The sequence below is a fragment of the Octodon degus genome, unplaced genomic scaffold, assembly GCF_000260255.1.
Source record: "Octodon degus isolate 3935 unplaced genomic scaffold, OctDeg1.0 scaffold00151, whole genome shotgun sequence".
Taxonomy (NCBI): Eukaryota; Metazoa; Chordata; class Mammalia; order Rodentia; family Octodontidae; genus Octodon; species Octodon degus.
In genome coordinates this window covers 6,531,193-6,547,408 of record NW_004524727.1, presented here as the reverse complement: position 1 = coordinate 6,547,408, position 16,216 = coordinate 6,531,193, and the positions used below count along the sequence as shown (strand labels likewise).

The 16,216-nt window shown below is 47.6% G+C and overlaps 1 non-coding gene across 1 annotated transcript; it reads right to left on the bottom strand.

Annotated features, from left to right (window-relative positions):
• Positions 1–15,566: 15,566 nt before the first annotated feature.
• On the bottom strand, positions 15,567–15,672 carry LOC111812910. Its single transcript, XR_002818282.1, has one exon. It is a non-coding gene; the product is annotated as a U6 spliceosomal RNA (small nuclear RNA).
• Positions 15,673–16,216: the final 544 nt, after the last annotated feature.

The following is a 16,216-nucleotide window of genomic DNA, read 5'->3' as shown; positions in this document are numbered from 1 at the left end:
TGCCTTTTTCCCATGAACAAATCACAAAGCAACCTCATGGACAAGATTAGAAACCTTCACACCACCTCATTTCTGGCTAGGTAGATGGAACAGTAGGAATAAGCAAGTTCTTTTTTTTTTTTTTTCTGTATTTAGGACAGGGTCTACAGGGTCTTACTACGTAGATTGGACTTATAGTGATTCTCCTGTTTTCAGCTTCCCAGGTGCTGGGAATCTGTTTTCAGATTCCCAGGTGCTTCCCAGGCCCGCGCCACCATGCCCAGTCTCAATCACCTGCTCAGCCTGCCTTGGGGGCTGGGCCAGCTCAGCATGCCAGGGATTAAACCCTGGCTGTTGCGCTCTGCCTACGCAGGTGCTTTAGTCTGTTGAGCTGTCACACCAGCCCACAAGTTCTGTTAAAAGATCTAGATTCTAGTTCTAGACCACTGGCAACTAGGTGACCTTGAGTAAGTCATTCTACTTCATGGACCTGGTTTCCTCATATGCAAATAAGTATATAATTTGTGCTATACATGTCTTGTGACAATGTGTTTTCAAAAACAATAACCCAAGGGAGCACTGGTTAATCAGAAAGGGTCTATGATACCTTTCAGAAGGCTCAAGGCTTCCTTCCTAATCCTAGCTTCATTAACATTGCAGACTGGACACAGGGAAATCGTCTCCTTGCCCTGGTCTTCCATCTTTTCAGTCATATAATGAGTCAGTGATCCACATATTTTGAGTAGGACTCATCTGCCTCTGAGAGCGCCTGTCACTGGAACACTGCTGGGTCCTGGTTTTGTGATAAAGGCTGATATGTTTTGTTCAGTCAGCCTACAAGGTGTGAACACTCTCCAAAGAGACTGGACCAGTTCCCCCATAGGCACTGTCAGAAAACTGAGGGAGTTTTCCTGGGTGACCAATGGAGCCAGCTTAGGTCACCATATTGGAATACATGACAAATTAGTGTGAGGTAACACCCAGCAGACCCACAGAGCTTGGCTGGGAATTAGAACCAAACCAGGTCATCAGCTCCAATATGCTTTTACCATAGATTAAAGGAATGAGATGGGACAGGGAATAGTCCTTTAAATAGTACTAGAAGTAAAAATAGCCAGTCTCCCACAAGCTACAAATGTGGGTCATTCTTCAGACAATTGAGTTCCCCCAGGAGGAGTTGGAGTCAAAAATAACACAGATTTCAGAGCTGGGAAGAGCAGCATCAGATCCAATCCTCCCACACATGATATGTTCAGCTTTCTTATCTAAGTGACAGGTGACAGCAAGGCTGAGCTCAGTTTGCTGCTGACCAGGGCAGCCTGGCAGATCTCTGTGATCAGTCAGCTGGATATTTTCACTCAAGTTAAAGACTATATCAGGCATCATCAGTTGCTATGGGGAAGGGACCTCGGGACCTATCTGGTGGGACAAAGTTGACACTTCTCTATGCTCTTGGTCAGGGGACCTGGTCAGTGAGAAAGCAGTGGATACATTTTCTCAAGGACCAAGAACCTCTCTGAGGATACACTGGCACTGATTCACCATGGGGGGGATGAAGCGGCCTCTCCCACTTCCAAGGGCCACTCTAGCCATGGTAGTGGTAATGCAGTGGCCCAGGTGAAGGAAAGTGGGACTGACCCTTGTGGCCTGAGCCGCAATCTGTTGGCCAGCTGGAGATAGAGTAAGGTATCCTGAGGGAAAGTCACAGCCCACACCCAGTGGTGACTGGACATATTTGTAGTGCTCCTGAGCTGGTGAAGCATTGCTCCAGTCACAGGTTCCATGAGAGTCATGTAGTCTGCCCTGTGCATGTGCCAGGATAACTTCTCACAGGCAGAGTCCCTGCATGCAGTCACCTTGAGAATGATGCTCTCCCTTCAGCCAGTTTCATTGTGCCTGGTGGAGGGGCTGTGCAGGGAAAAGAACGAGCAGAACAGCTCTGGATCACATGAGGCCGATGCTTTTGAATGCGAGGACATGGTTCTGGGAGGACAAACGGATGTGGGCCACGAATGTGAGATGCACAGCCTCTGTGGGCCTGAGGTGGTGGCCAAAGCCCCAGAAGCAGTGTGGGTGGCCGACCTGGCTGTCCTGGAGCCTGGCTCCAGCACCCAGTAGTCAGTGCAGGTTCATCAGGCTACCAGGAAGGTGGGCTTGAGATCTGGCTGTGCCCTTGGAGAATAAGGCAGGTGGGGGGGGGCAGGGGATCTGGGACAGCTGGCTCAGGGACAGGAGATGGGGTGAGGGCCACACGGAAGCAGCAATCTCCTTGATGCAGTCCTGCATGAATGACATCTGTTTATGGAACACAATTACCCTGCACCTTGCTCCTTGGACTTCCCGGGCTGTGATGAGCATGGAGGTCACTCCATCCTGTGGGTCCTTTCTTTCCAGACCAAGCCCCGCCCTCTCCTCCCTGACATGGGGCTCTAGGCCCTAGGGGCCTCGTGACATTGCAGTCACAGGGGTCTGGACTGGAGCCCAGGCTCCAAAGCATCAGGCTCAGTCCCAGGGGGGTGTCACTGAAAGAACAGCTGCTCATGCTGATTTCTCAGCTTTGAGGGAGACAGTGATGCAGACCGAGGCTAAGGAAGGCTGCCTTGGGGACATGGCTGGGGTATTCAGGAGCCCTCCTCAGGGCCACCTTGCTTCCCACAGTGACATCAGTACCCACTGGAGGCCTTTCCCTATGAGTGGACTTGGGTCTATGGCCACTGAGGGTCAGAGAGGTAGTCTGTCATACTCACCAGAAAGTACCCAGCAGAGGTCAGGCAGAGGCCAGTCCTTTGGTCCCCAAGGCCACCTTGTCACTTGGACACCCCTTTAGACTCTGGGTTCTGCACCTACACACCTACTAGCCCCTTGTCAGGGTGTCACGCCAGAGCCTCAGTTCCTTCCTCGGCCACGTGGACTGTCAGAATAACCAACCTGGTGAGGGACCGCTCCCTGGAAGGGTCGTCTCTAGATGGCGCTGCAGCATCGGGAAGCTCCTGCTGGGCCCTCCCTCGCCCGGGCCTCTCCAGCCTGGCTTCTGTGCTGTAGCAAAGCACTAGCTAGCCTCAGGGACGTCAGAGGGGCTCAGGGCTGGAGCCTAACAGCTTTCCAATGCTGTTCCTAGCCTGTAATCCTAGCACTCTGGCAAGCTGAGGCAGGAGGATCTCAAGTTCAAGTCTAAACTGGGCTTCAAAATAAAAAAGGGCTGGGGGTGTAGCTGCAGGACCTAAGCCTGGTCCCCACCTCAGCCTCTGCTCCTCCTCTGTACTCACAGCACCAGGCAGCAGGGCCACTGTTCTCTGATGGTAGCCCAGCTGAGATGAGTTCAGAAGCCTGTCCTGGTCCCAAGCAGCTGGCCACCCCTACAGGAAGGAAGCAGAGGCTTGGCAAAGCCTCTGAGCTGGGTCAGTCATCAAGTTGGACAGAAAGGCACTTGAGACCACCTGGGGCCAGAGAAACCACCAGGCACCCCCATAGTTCTGGCTATGAGCTGTCTGGTGTGGGGGCAAGTGCCCTGCAGCCGTGCTGGGCAGGCTTGTATGCCTGAGGGCTGTGCCGGGGTGCGGGGCCTTGGGCAGGTTTCCTGTCCTGGTGTTTCCTCACCTGTGACAGGTGGATGTGGCTGCTGCAGCATAAAATTCAGCTGGAGACAGCCTTCATGTCCATCAGCCGGTGAGGGGACAGCTGCATTATTTACACTCAATGGAGTACACTACCGCTGCCACAAAGAAGGATAAAAACTGAGCCATTTGTACAAAACTTCATGTACCTGGAGGTCATAATGCTAAATGAAATAAATCAGACACAGAGGCTTAAGTATTGCATGCTTTTTCTTATATGAGAAACCCAAAGTACACTAAGGAGCAAAACAAAAGATAGATCACAGGAAACAGGAACACCCTCCCAAAGGAAGGGCACCGGGAGACCGAGGAAGGGAAGGTGAAAGATGTAGAAATGACGAAGGTGTGTGGTGTCTCTTCACTGACTCCCCATGATGGGTGTGATCCCTATGTACTGTACACGGGAACCAACAAAGTAGTGTGAATATTAAAAAAGTAGTGTAAACTGTCAGAGTAGGCCCCGTGGTGGTAAGAGAGAGCCAAGCACAATCTCACTCAACATAAAAGAAGTTTATTTTTCATTCACATGTTCCAGTCATTCCGGGGCTCAGGCCAGTTGTTGATTGTTGTGCTGTCAGCCACAACAGCTGATTTCCAAGAACACCCACAGGCGAAGAAAAGGGGTCTATAGCATCACCAGGCCCATAGAGAACCCCCTGGGCAGGCTGGGAGCAGCCTTGTCTGTAGGGCTACAGGCACCCAAGTCACCAGGTTATCTTGAGGTGCCATTAGTTTATTATGTACTAAAGTACTCAGAGCAATGCTGGTCTGCATTATATCAGTATTTGCTGTTATTACCTCATGTTATCGTTTCTCTTAAGAATTCATTGCAGCTGAACCAGATAGTGGACACCATGTTTGTCAAAGCCCACCAAGGGCCAGGGATATAGCTCAGGGGCTTAAGTGCCTGCCTAGTACTTAAGAACAAGGTCCTGAGTTCAATCTCCAGTACCAAAAAAAAGCCCAGCAAGTTCAGGTACGCCCTGGCCCTGTGTCATCTGTCTCTGTACTGCCAGGAGGCTCACAGGAAGCAGGCCCTGTGGAGGAAACGTCCGTCCCTGTAATGCCAGAGAAGACCTGGTAGTGTGGCTCCCTTTCAGTACTCACAGAGACCCCTGACTGCAGACACAAACATGCCACCATTCCTCCCTCAGTACCATCTTCAACCACTATCTTCCTGGTGGTGCAGAAGGGTCTAGAAGCCAGGGTTCGAGTCAGGAAGGCTTGGAAATGAAGTCAGCTGCACTGCATGCCTCTGACTGTTGCATCTCCCAAGTGCTGGTTATTAGAAGTCACTTAACATCTTTCCCCTCAGTTTACTTATCTGCCCAGTGGAGTCAGAAAATAACAATAGCTTTGACCAAGGAAAGAGGATGTATATGAAGCACCTGGCACTGGAAAGAGGATGTCCTCTTACTCAACAGTAGCTACTTTTGATAGACCAGTCTTGTGTTGACTTGTTGGTCACTGTGTTCGTAGAGTGTGTAATGCATATCACAGAGACATGAAATTGATTTGTCTGAGCAGGCTGCCCAGAGTCCAGCCTTTAAAAATACCTGCTTGCCTATTCTACCACCTTTCCCCAAAAGTAAAACCTAGGTGGAAAATAGCCTGGAAAACTAGAGATCAAAATCCCAACTGTGATCAGCCTAACCCAGACTCACCTGCCAAACAGAACAGCTGAGCCAGAGAATGGTGACCGCAGGTGTGTCGAGGAGGCACTAACAGAGTGGCTCTTTTGGTCTCTGATTTTTGAGGCTGGCTATTTTCTGGATAGGTCTTATTTTGGGGGAACAAGGCACACAAAAATCTTGCTGCTTGGACAGTCCGAGTGAGGTGAGCACTTGTCCCCGAAGGTCATTTTCCCAGCCTTCTCCCTGCCATACGAGTACCACCTCACACCACGTCTACCCCACTAGGAGTCCTCAGTATGGAAGGCTGTGTCAGAAAGTTTATTTGTAGATATAGAGTGGGTGACTGTGTAGAAAGTCAATAGAAAGCCATTGGAGATAAAAATGATGGAGCACTTTAATAGCACCTGACATTGTCAGAGAATCTTGATATAATCTGCAAGTCAGTAAACTGTAGTATGCTCTCTGGGCCCAATGCCGGCTTAGCCCATGATCTCAACTGATAGCGAATATGCGCACAACGACTACAAGAAGCAGTGGTAAGCTGGGTAATACTCACTAACCAGGTCTCCAAAAAAAAATCTATTAGAGATATTGATGATATATAAGTTAGGCATGAATTTTGACAATATAAAATATATGTAGCATACAGTATGAGTAAATAAAAATGTACATTGATTATAAATCCCATGTAACAAATCGATTCACGCAGGATGTTTTCATTGAGAGTTGGCAGGCTCTGTGTCTGCTGGTGACGCTCAAAGTGAACAGACGACGCAAATAATATGGGCATGTCACTTTGATGCACAAGTATGATGAAAGTGTGAAGATGTATGTTGGAATCTTTTGTTCATCAATAACATGGGCAACTTCTTCACTGACTCAGGGCATTGTTCTGGAATGTGAAAATAGTATTTCTTCAAATTGTATGTTGTTCACAATGTAATTGGCCTACATAGGATTGCTTTGATGTTCAATGTGTATTTATTAACATTTCATCTACCATTCTCTTTTGTCCAGACAATTAGCAAATTCAGTAAATCAAGCCTACATTTGTAATGAGTGCATATTTCCACAGAATAAATAATGCTTCCAACTATAACAAACGTAAGGCTATCAAGATAACTCTACCAAACACAAAGTTGGAAAGATATATGTACCCCATGATGCAACATAAGTAACCTCAAGATCATAGAATATAAAGTGGAAACTGTAGCAAAATAATTGTGAAGTGATGGTTTGTACACTTATTACCGTTGTTTCAACTACTATTTAATCGTGAGTTATGCAATTTAATTTTTAATAATAGCTGTCTTTAACAGCTTGCTCACAAAATTTCTGAAAATTTAACAATCAGCTCATGAGCTGGCTGGAACACACCACTGCCAAGGGTCTAATTTATTTTTACTGCTAACTGGCTGAAAAAATGTGCTGTGCTTGATGTCGTTCAGCAAGTATAAAGGGGAGAGCAGCAGACAGCAGGTAGGAGGAAAGCGATGCTCGGTGAGGTTCGGTTTCACCTGAGTGATCTCGCCGGTGCCAACAGAAACTCACAATGTGGGCACTGAGCCCTTTGAGCGCTCTGCCCCCGCAGGTGGCCCTGCGCTGCCCACTTCCACCTTTGCCCAGATGCGCATAATAGCTCAGCCGCTGGCGATGCTGGTGTTCAGCTCTGTCCTGGTTACTTTTCTCTTGTTGCTGAAACAAAATACCTGATGACCAGAATTAAGGGAGGAAAGGTTTATTATTTAGCTCACAGTTTGTGGAATTCAGTCCATACTCAGCTGTCTCCAAGGCAGCATGGCACATGGAAGACGGTTACAACTCGTGGAAAACAGCAAAAGCAGCAAGAGCAAAAAGGGAGGAGCAGCAGAGAGCAGGCCTCTCCTCCCTTATGTTGTACGCAGGCCGCCCACTTCAGGGTGGGCGTAGCGCTCACACCTATCATTCTAGCACTGGACCCGGAGCCAGTCATAAACTCTAGAAGTTGCCCCATGACTACATGAGGCTTTGGGGAGCATCTAGACACAAACCATAGCATCCCGCCTCTGGATCCCCAAAGACTCATGTACTTCCTTACTGCAAAAGGCATTTTAGTCCATCTCTAAATGGTTGCCAAAGTCCTAACAGTTTCAGCATTGCTGAAAAGTCTAAGTCCCAAGTCTTCTCTGAGACAAGGCAAACTCTTAGCTGTGAGCCCCTGTACAATGATAAGTTAAATACTTCCAACATTCAGTGGCACAAGATAAAAATCACCATTCCAAAAGGTGCAAACGGGGGGACACAGAGATGGGACCAAAGCAAGTCCAAAATCCAGCAGGGCAAACACTGAGTCAGTTTCATGTGGAACATTCAAAGCAATCTGTGGCAAATTGTGAGCTCCATGTGGCTCCGCCTCTGTGGCGCTTTTGGTGGTAGCTCCCGTGGCTTCAATCTCAGGCCTGCTTTGCTCCCTCCTTGTGGGTTTCCTTAGATGGTCATGTTCCTGGCTTTCCCAGCCTTCCAGGGTCTCCAGTGTACTTTGGTTTCTCATGCACAGCTTCAGAACTTCTGTCTCAGAGATGTAAAGTTTAAAATTCCCAGCTTAGGGGCCGGAGAGATGGCAAGTGCACGGAAATGGGTTCAATCCCCGGTTCTGAAAAAAAAAAAATCCCAGCTTAAAGGAACTGTTGTTCTGGAATTTGGGGTGCTAAGATGATGGACAGTAAGCAGATAAGAAAATAAATGTGTGAAGTGGCTGAGGCCAACTGCCAGGAGCACAATGAACCAGAGTGAAAAATGCAGAGTTCCTCCTCTTTTGTATTACTGTATTTCCCTTAAAATAAGACCCAACCAGAAAGCAAGTCTTAGCATGAGTTTGCAGGATGCTCATAATATAAGCCCTGCCCCCAAGTACGCCCTAGTTAAGATCATTAGCCAGATGCTCACATTTAATACACACCAATTACAATGCACAGCGGACATGTTTAATTATAAAATAATATTAATATGCAATTAAATATAAACAGGTAACATTATTGACAGTAATACCTAAATGATTACTTAAATTATAAGTAAGTATTTGTAAATACACAAGTGGGCACCTTTGCACACGAGGCAAAGGCCTATATAAACAGATGAACAGGAAACTCACTGCCGAGTGACCGATCAGCACGGTCATGAAGCTTGAATGCCATGAGCACCTAATGATGCATGGACGTGGCTACGTCTAACGCATACCTTCCTACCTTGGCGCGCCATGTGTGTAATGATGAACAGCCAGCAGCCTACGTGGACAAGAAGCGCGTGTCCAGGACAGCTCTCCTGCTGGGCAGGAGGGACTTGGCCAAGGGTTGTTCAGAAAGAGGAGTCACAAGAAATTCAGGCCAGAACTCGGGGTCGGGGAATTAAGATGATGTTCTGTTTCTTTTCTTTCTTTTTTTTTTAATTAATTTTTATTGAGAAACAAATAGCAATGAGACAGTTTCAAAATTGATTAGGATAGTTTCAATAATTAATATATTGTATATTATCGTCTTCATAGTAGTTATCCATAGTACAAGATGCAGACATGATATCTTGTCCAAACACCATTAGACAAGTCTTTCTTCTCACTGAATTAAGAGAAAGAAGCTGTATATCTATCCTAACTATTTTGTATATACAGATACAAGACGGTCCTTCATTTATATATCCTTTTTTTGTTGAGTTTTGTCAGAGATGGGTATTCCATTGCATTTAAATATTGTAGGTGCATGAATTCAGCAAAATAATCCAATATAGTCCAGTAGTCCATAATAGTAGTGGGTTATCCGTAGGACTGGCAGTGTCAGAAGTTGTTGACTTCAGCCTTTTACAGCTCAGCATATTATATAGCTTTCCTTTTTGTACTTCATTTTTATACTTTTCTGCTGGATTTTTTTTTCTTTTTTTTTTTTTTTTTTTTTTGGTACTTGGAATTCAACTCAGGACCTTGCACTTGCCAGGCAGACACTGTGCCGCTGAGCTATATCCCTGGCTCCTAGTAGGATGTTCTAGAATAGGATGATGGAGCTACAGGACTGTTTTTACATAAATGTAGATGGTTGTACGTGGATAAATGTAGATTTTTATGGATGAATAAATGGATGTTGATTGTTGCATATGAATAAACGTAGATTGTTATATATTTTTAAATCCCTTGAAAATAAGCCCTATTGTGTCTTTTGGAGCAAAAAATAGTACCAGACTCAGTCTTATTTTAGCAGAAATATAGCAGATGGTCAGAAAAGTCCTCCCTGATAAAATTGTCATTTAGGCAAAATCAGATGGAAACAGATTTAGGGGACATCTTGGAGAAAAGCATTCCCAGCATAGGAAAAGAAAGCCCAAGGCCCAAAACTGGTGGTGGGAGCAGAGTCCAGTCCAAGAGATGGAGACAGGGCCATGTGGGCAGCAGGAGGGACACAGCGAGTCTAGGCTTAAGAGAAGACCCCTGGTTCCTGGAGTTGGGAGCAGGACAGAGCAGGAGCCTCGCAAGCACTGTAGCAGCCACCTAGAGGAGCTTGGTGGGCATGCTGGGATGGGAGGGAGACAAACATGACTCAGCAATGCAGATCACAGGCTGCTAACTGGGACCAGAGGAAGCAAGGAGGACTGAGTTGAAATCAAGGTGCTGAGTCATTGGCTTGGAGGAGGGCAGCTTTTGGGGACAGAGGCAGAATGTGGCTGACATGCATGCCCAGCACATGTTTTCAATGGGAAGTGCTAAGGGGGGTGGACAGTGTCCACTCAGAGAAACCACATGTGGCCATAATCTGGCCTGGTGAACATTTCCAGCTCCATGTGTGAGGCTGAGCGTGAGCACCAAAGATCCTGCCCAGTCCTGCGGCTGTGCTATCAAGGGGCAAATGTTGGATAGAACTTGGTCCCCGAAGGGATCAATGCAACTGCCCAGTGATCAGCACAGCTCCTGGTGCGTGACCGCTGAGGGCAACTGTGCATGCTACTGCTAACTCAATGTTTGTGGGAGGCTAGAAACACTCAGCAGGGTCTAAAAGACATGGCCATCCCACGAGGAGGCATGGAAGAAGAGCAAGACAGTACTAATTCTCAAGAACCCCTACTCTACTCACCTGAGCAGACTGCATGTGGCCAAACTGTTTTGCAGTGGTACTGGAGGTTGCTACCAAAAGCTCTGGGCCAGGCTTCAACACCTACCAAGAAGCCCTGTGCTGTCTTATATGCATTCACAGAGCTCCTCCTCCAGAGCACATCCTGGAGTCCTCCAAGATTCCAGGCCCTATGAGGGATGTGAGACTGTTTGCCTTGAAACCTGAGCTAAAAGTGAGCTGAAGCAGGAGAATCAAAAGTTCAAGTGGAGCCTAAGAAACTTAGCAACTTAGTGAGACCGTCTCAAGACAGAAAAAGGGCTGGTGTAGCTCCATGCCAAAGCCCTGGGTTCAGTCCCCAGGGCCACAACAGCAGCTGGCTTTGAAGCAAGGTCAGTTAGATATTCAGTGTCCAGCAGACTGTAGGGGAGAAAGCAGGAGACTCAATCTTTGGTCACCATCAGAACCCCAAGTCCTGCTTAGGTGGCTTTGGTCTTCATGGTTGTGTTTTCCCTGCTTTCTGGTCACTGTTCCCTGGGGTTTTTCAGACCTTGGTTCAACTCAGTAAACCCCACATGCACTTTCTTGATGTGTGTGAAGAGAACACCCCTTCCCTGGGTCCTGCTCTATCTCCTCTGGGTTCCTGCGGAGCCCTGTCCCCCACCCATCTGTCTCTGGGTGTCGTTTTCCGGACCTGTACACCGGCAGGCAGAAAAAGGAGAATGCTCTGGGGTTGTGAAGGTGAGGAGACAGCATCAGTGCCCAGCCAATGTCTTAGGGTTTCTGTTTCCTCTGCTACCATCTCTGAGTTGGATGATGCCTTGGCCCCTCTCCTAGGAGGATGGTTCTCAGATCCAGGAGCTGTGACTTTTCCCCATGCTGCCCTACTGGTGGTCCTTGGGTGGGTCTTCTCCTCTCATCCACTTTCCTTGGCCTTCTGAGAAGTCTGTAGTCACATGCAGCCTGCTGGGAAACATTCTGTGCAGGCGTCAGAGCAACGGGGATGCACAGCAAGGAATCGACTGTGGCCCGCGAGGCTGGGAGCCAAGGCTCTAGTCTCACATGCATCTCCAGACCCAGATTGCTGACTGCTCTCAACCTCAGTTTCTCTGTCTGAGGAAGGAATGAGCTGAATGGTCCTGAGATGATGCATTTGAAGAAGACTCAGGAAACAAGGGCGGAACTGGTGAAGATGCACTGCACTTGGCGACTACCCCAGCAGTGTGGCCACACAATTGCCACACTCTTCTGATGGCTTCCTTGTGTTTCACCCAGCCCAGTCCACCTCTATCCAGTTGCCTCCCTGTCAACAGTTCCTATAATCAGACATGTCTCACTCCATGTTGCTCCATGCTGCTCTACCAAACACTCTAGGTTCCATTTACTCTTGCCAGACCTACCCAGGGCGTTTGCTGGAGTGGCCTCCCTCAGAAAAAGGCTCCCTTCCTCCCCATCTCCAATCCTGATCCTCCCAGGACTGCCATCAGCAGGCTTATTTCCCACTTTTCCCACTTCTTTCAGACCTGTGTGATTTCGTTTCCATCCACTGAAGGCCTTCACTTCCGGTGACCCAAGATGAGCAAGTGGGTGCCCGTTTGCTCTCTGACTCATCTCTGGTCAGCTCTCCTGGTGCACACAATGAGCACCCAGTGGGGCCCTACCAGCAGTTCAGGAATGGAAGTTACATTCCATTTATCTGGAACTAGGCCTTTCTAGGTTCCTGAAGTTGAGGCTTTCAAACACCCCACAAGTACAGTAAGTTCTTTTTAACAGGCATCTTTCTGAAACGTGTCTGGCATTTCCAGAGATCTGCATTCCCACTGCTGTAGGGAGTGGCATACTTTCAAGTCACACAGCAATAAGCCAGAGCAGTGGCACAGTTCTAGATCTTCCCTCCGGATCCTGCATTTGCCTGTGGTTGACTCACGGCTGATGGCTCATGCGTCCGCCTGCTGTGGGCCTTTGCCAACCAATCTCTTCAAGGGGCTTTGTTTCTTTTGCTGAGGTCCTGGAGCCCAGACGTCTGTAGTTGTCCAGAAAATGCTCTGGACTCCAGCCTTCAACACTGGGAATAGTAACAAAAGGGAGCCTGAGCCCCTAGAGCTTCCCCTCTAACCAGGCCAAATGGAGAAGGTGGGTGACGGCAGGCATTTGCTACAGTGATGGCACACAGGATGCGGTGATGGCTGTACAGGAAATGGGAAATAAACTTGAAAGACACACAGGATTTCACAGGCAGCGCAGACAGGAGGCTTATTTCCAGCAGAGGGAACAGCAGGCTGAGTGGTTGGTGGGAGGTGAGAATCTAGGTGCTTTGGGCTTTGGGCGAATGTGTGGGAATAAGGCATGGACCTTCAGAGCCAGGACTCACACGGCTAATGCAGGGGGGCTCTGGGAACACTTCTCATGTGCTGTGATCCAGAGGTCCTGAGTGAGTCAGACTGCTGGGAGATGGCCCCAGGGATCAATTGAGTCTAGCTATGCCTGGGCATATTGGCTCTTTGTAAGGACCTTAGCCATCACTGAGAAAGGCAAAGATAGTGTTCTTCCAGTCAGTTACACACACCAGTGGAAGGCAAAACACAGGACATGGCAGCACTTAGATATTCCAAGACCAGACCCTCTTCCCTGCTCTGTTTCACCTTTCTTACTGGAGATTTGGTGATAAATGAAAGATGTGGATCCACTGTGGGAATTGTCTAGACCCAGGGCTAGAGCGGGGCCTAATAGTCTAGGTACAATTGCGCAAGTTCCCCTTGCCACGAAGAATGTAGGAAGATGGGACTGTAAGCTTAGCACCCAGCTGAGAGGCTGGCAACTCTCTTCCTCTGATTTATTTGCAGAAGCAGCAACAAGCACTGTTAAACTATGCCTTCAAAAATGTTCATCGGGGGCTGGTGAGATGGCTCAGTGGTCTAAAGCACCTACTTAGAACAAGCTTAGCAAAGCACAGGGACAGCACCACATGCCAGCCAGCCCCCCCCCCTGGTGGGCTGAGCTGGCCACACACACACACACAAACACACACACAAATAAATAAATAATAAATAAATAAAGGATAATTGTTAAAAAAAGAATATTTAAGAAAATGTTCATCCGTGCTATGCAATGCTGGGGAAATAACGGAACAGACCCACAGAGCCTTGACTTCATGGAAACACAGGTATGAGCCACACATGCACACACACCTGCAGGACAAGCATGAAGACCTTTAGCATGACATAACATCTGGGCCCCAATGCTTCTGAGAACAAATGCAAATCATGACGAGGAAAGGGAGGGCCACAGGAGGTCCTGTTTAGATTGAGTAGTTGGGAAAGGGAGGGAAGTAGCTCTGAAGCAGCGAATGGGAGCCTCAGGTCACAGGTTTTTGCCTGCCTCTGATGGAACAACTGGAGGCAGACTCCAAGCAACCGTGGGCTCTGTGGTGGGTCAGGGCCCTGTGAGTGCATTTCACACACACCTTGGGGTGCAGAGGGGGCCTGTGAGGGGCACAACCTTGCCCATGCACCTGTAGAGCAGGTGCAGGAGAGTCTGTACCCCCAGCCCTCTGGTCCTCAGAGCTAAGGACCCTAATCTACATATGCCTATACAAACAGGTGGGCTGCAGCATACAGCTTTGTGGTGGTGGGGATTTTACGTCTCCCTTTATGATGGCTGTAATCACACCTTTTGCAAGTTGCTCAGCATCCATGAACTCTTTCTTCTGCTAATGATCAGCTGCCACTCTGTCTTTGTAAGGTAGAGAATGGAATTCTTTTTAAGCTTTCACTTCGCAGTGCTTTGTACAAAAGAGCTGCCTGAGGAATGTGAGCATCTGGAGATGGGGAATGACAACTGACAGTGACATTGAAAGGATCCCTTTCTACCTGTCCCACTAAGCACAGGAAATACCAAGTTCCTCTTCTGCGTGATGCTGGCTTCAACCTGGGCTGCACACACCTTGCCAGTCTGCAGGAGACACCACTGGAGTGTGCAGAGCAGCCCGGGCTGCACGGAACAGCCATGCACTGTGCTCTCTGAAGGCAAAATGTGGCCTCTGGAGGCTGCAGGTCCCTCGTCACTGGGGTCAATCGAGAAAAGACCATTAAGCAGGGCATTACAGGCACAGTGCCTATCAGCTGGGAGCTGAACGAGCTCTAAGATCGTCTCCTGTTAGCTTAATCTTCCTTTATCAGAATTTTCTATTACACAAGGGCAGATCAGAGATTGTCAATGCGACTTTAATTGTTGTGTGCCTTTGCCAATAAGATAAAGCCCAGCAAGGAATGACTACAAATATGTGCCACCCAAGGAAGGGTTTAAAAGTGCACTCGGGAGTCCAGAGAGCACTGCCACCCACCTGGAAGGCACTCGTGCACACACGGGAATACCGCGTGCATGTGTGTGCGTGCGGGTGGGGCTGACTACACTCTTGCCAACCTGAGCCACACTGTCTTCCAGGTCTCATTTTCTGATTTCTGATGTCACAGGTTTAAATGGGCCTCAGTAGTTTACACTTAGAAATGGTTTGGGTGCCACAATTTAGGCTTATCATGTATTAGGATTTTATGATTAAATAATGCTGTTTTCTTTTTAGCTGCAGTGGGGATTGAACCAGGTCCTTCTCATGGAGCTACCTCTCCTTCTCTCTGTTTATTTCTCTCCCTGAACTTCTGCTCCTCATGCCTCAGCTTCTGAGAGTGCTGGGATTAGGAAGTGGTGCCAGGATGCCTACCTGTAACCTATGTTTTTGTTTGTTTGTTTGTTTGTTTTCCGGAACCGGGGTGTGAACTCAGGCCCTTGCGCTTGCCAGGGAAGTGCTAGTCTACTGAGCCATCGCCCCAGCCCCTATAACCTGTGTTTTAAAACACTTTTTGCTTTTACTAAACTGATGAAAGATGCCAGGGACTGAATTACATACCCTTTAAGTCGCTATGTTGAACAGGCTTTTGTGCAGGTAGAGTGTCTAGGAGGCAGTTAAGGGTAAGTGGGGGTGTGAGGGGAAGTCCTAATCCTGTGGGGCTGTGGCCTCGTAAGATCTTTTGAAAGGATATAAGTAATTGTGGAACTGCAATACTTCACTACAGAAAGCAATTCAATGGATTGGAGAAGTCATGTGATACATTTTTCTCCCCCTACCATATAGAAGAATAGATTACCCAAGTTGACAGAATAAGAAATAGAAACTGCACAGAAACTTTACGATGTTTACTCAGGATAATAATTTATTACTCATCTTCATCATCATCTTCATCAATTTTTCATGATCCTTAATTATTATCCTTAGCAATAAAAATATGTAGAGCTTCACAGATTTCCGTGTCATCCTTGCACGGGGCCATGATAATCTTCTCTGTATGGTTCTAATTTTAGTATCTGTGCCGCCAAAGTAAGCACAGCATAATGTTTAAAGTAATGAAGTAGAGGGATAAATGAAGGCAACAATAATTTTTTGTGTAAATGGAGTACTACTCTGCCCTAAAGAAGGATACATTTGCAATATTTGCAGAAAAATGGATGCCTTTTGAAACCGTAAGGTTAAGGGAAATAAATAAAACTCACAAGTTTAAATGTCATATGGTTTCTCTTATATGAAAAAAAATCCAAATTACAAATAAAGACTAAAAGAAAAGATAGATAACAGTAAGTTGGGAGGTGGATTTTTCTAAAATGAGGAGGGGACCAAGAGACAGAGGAAGGAACTAGGAGGAGCAGGAAAGAAGATACAGAAAGGAATCAAGTTGTGCTGTGTGCTTGCACCAGCTCCGCAGCAGGCAGGGGAAACGGAGCCGCAGACTTGGGCAGGTGGACAGGGCAGGAGGAACTACAGGTATAGTACTTAGATTATGGCATGAACAGCAGAGTAGAGAAATCAGAGAAGGCTCAAAGTGGTTACTGCTGGGGAATCCCCTGGAGAAAGCCTTCCCTGTGTTTCCCTTTA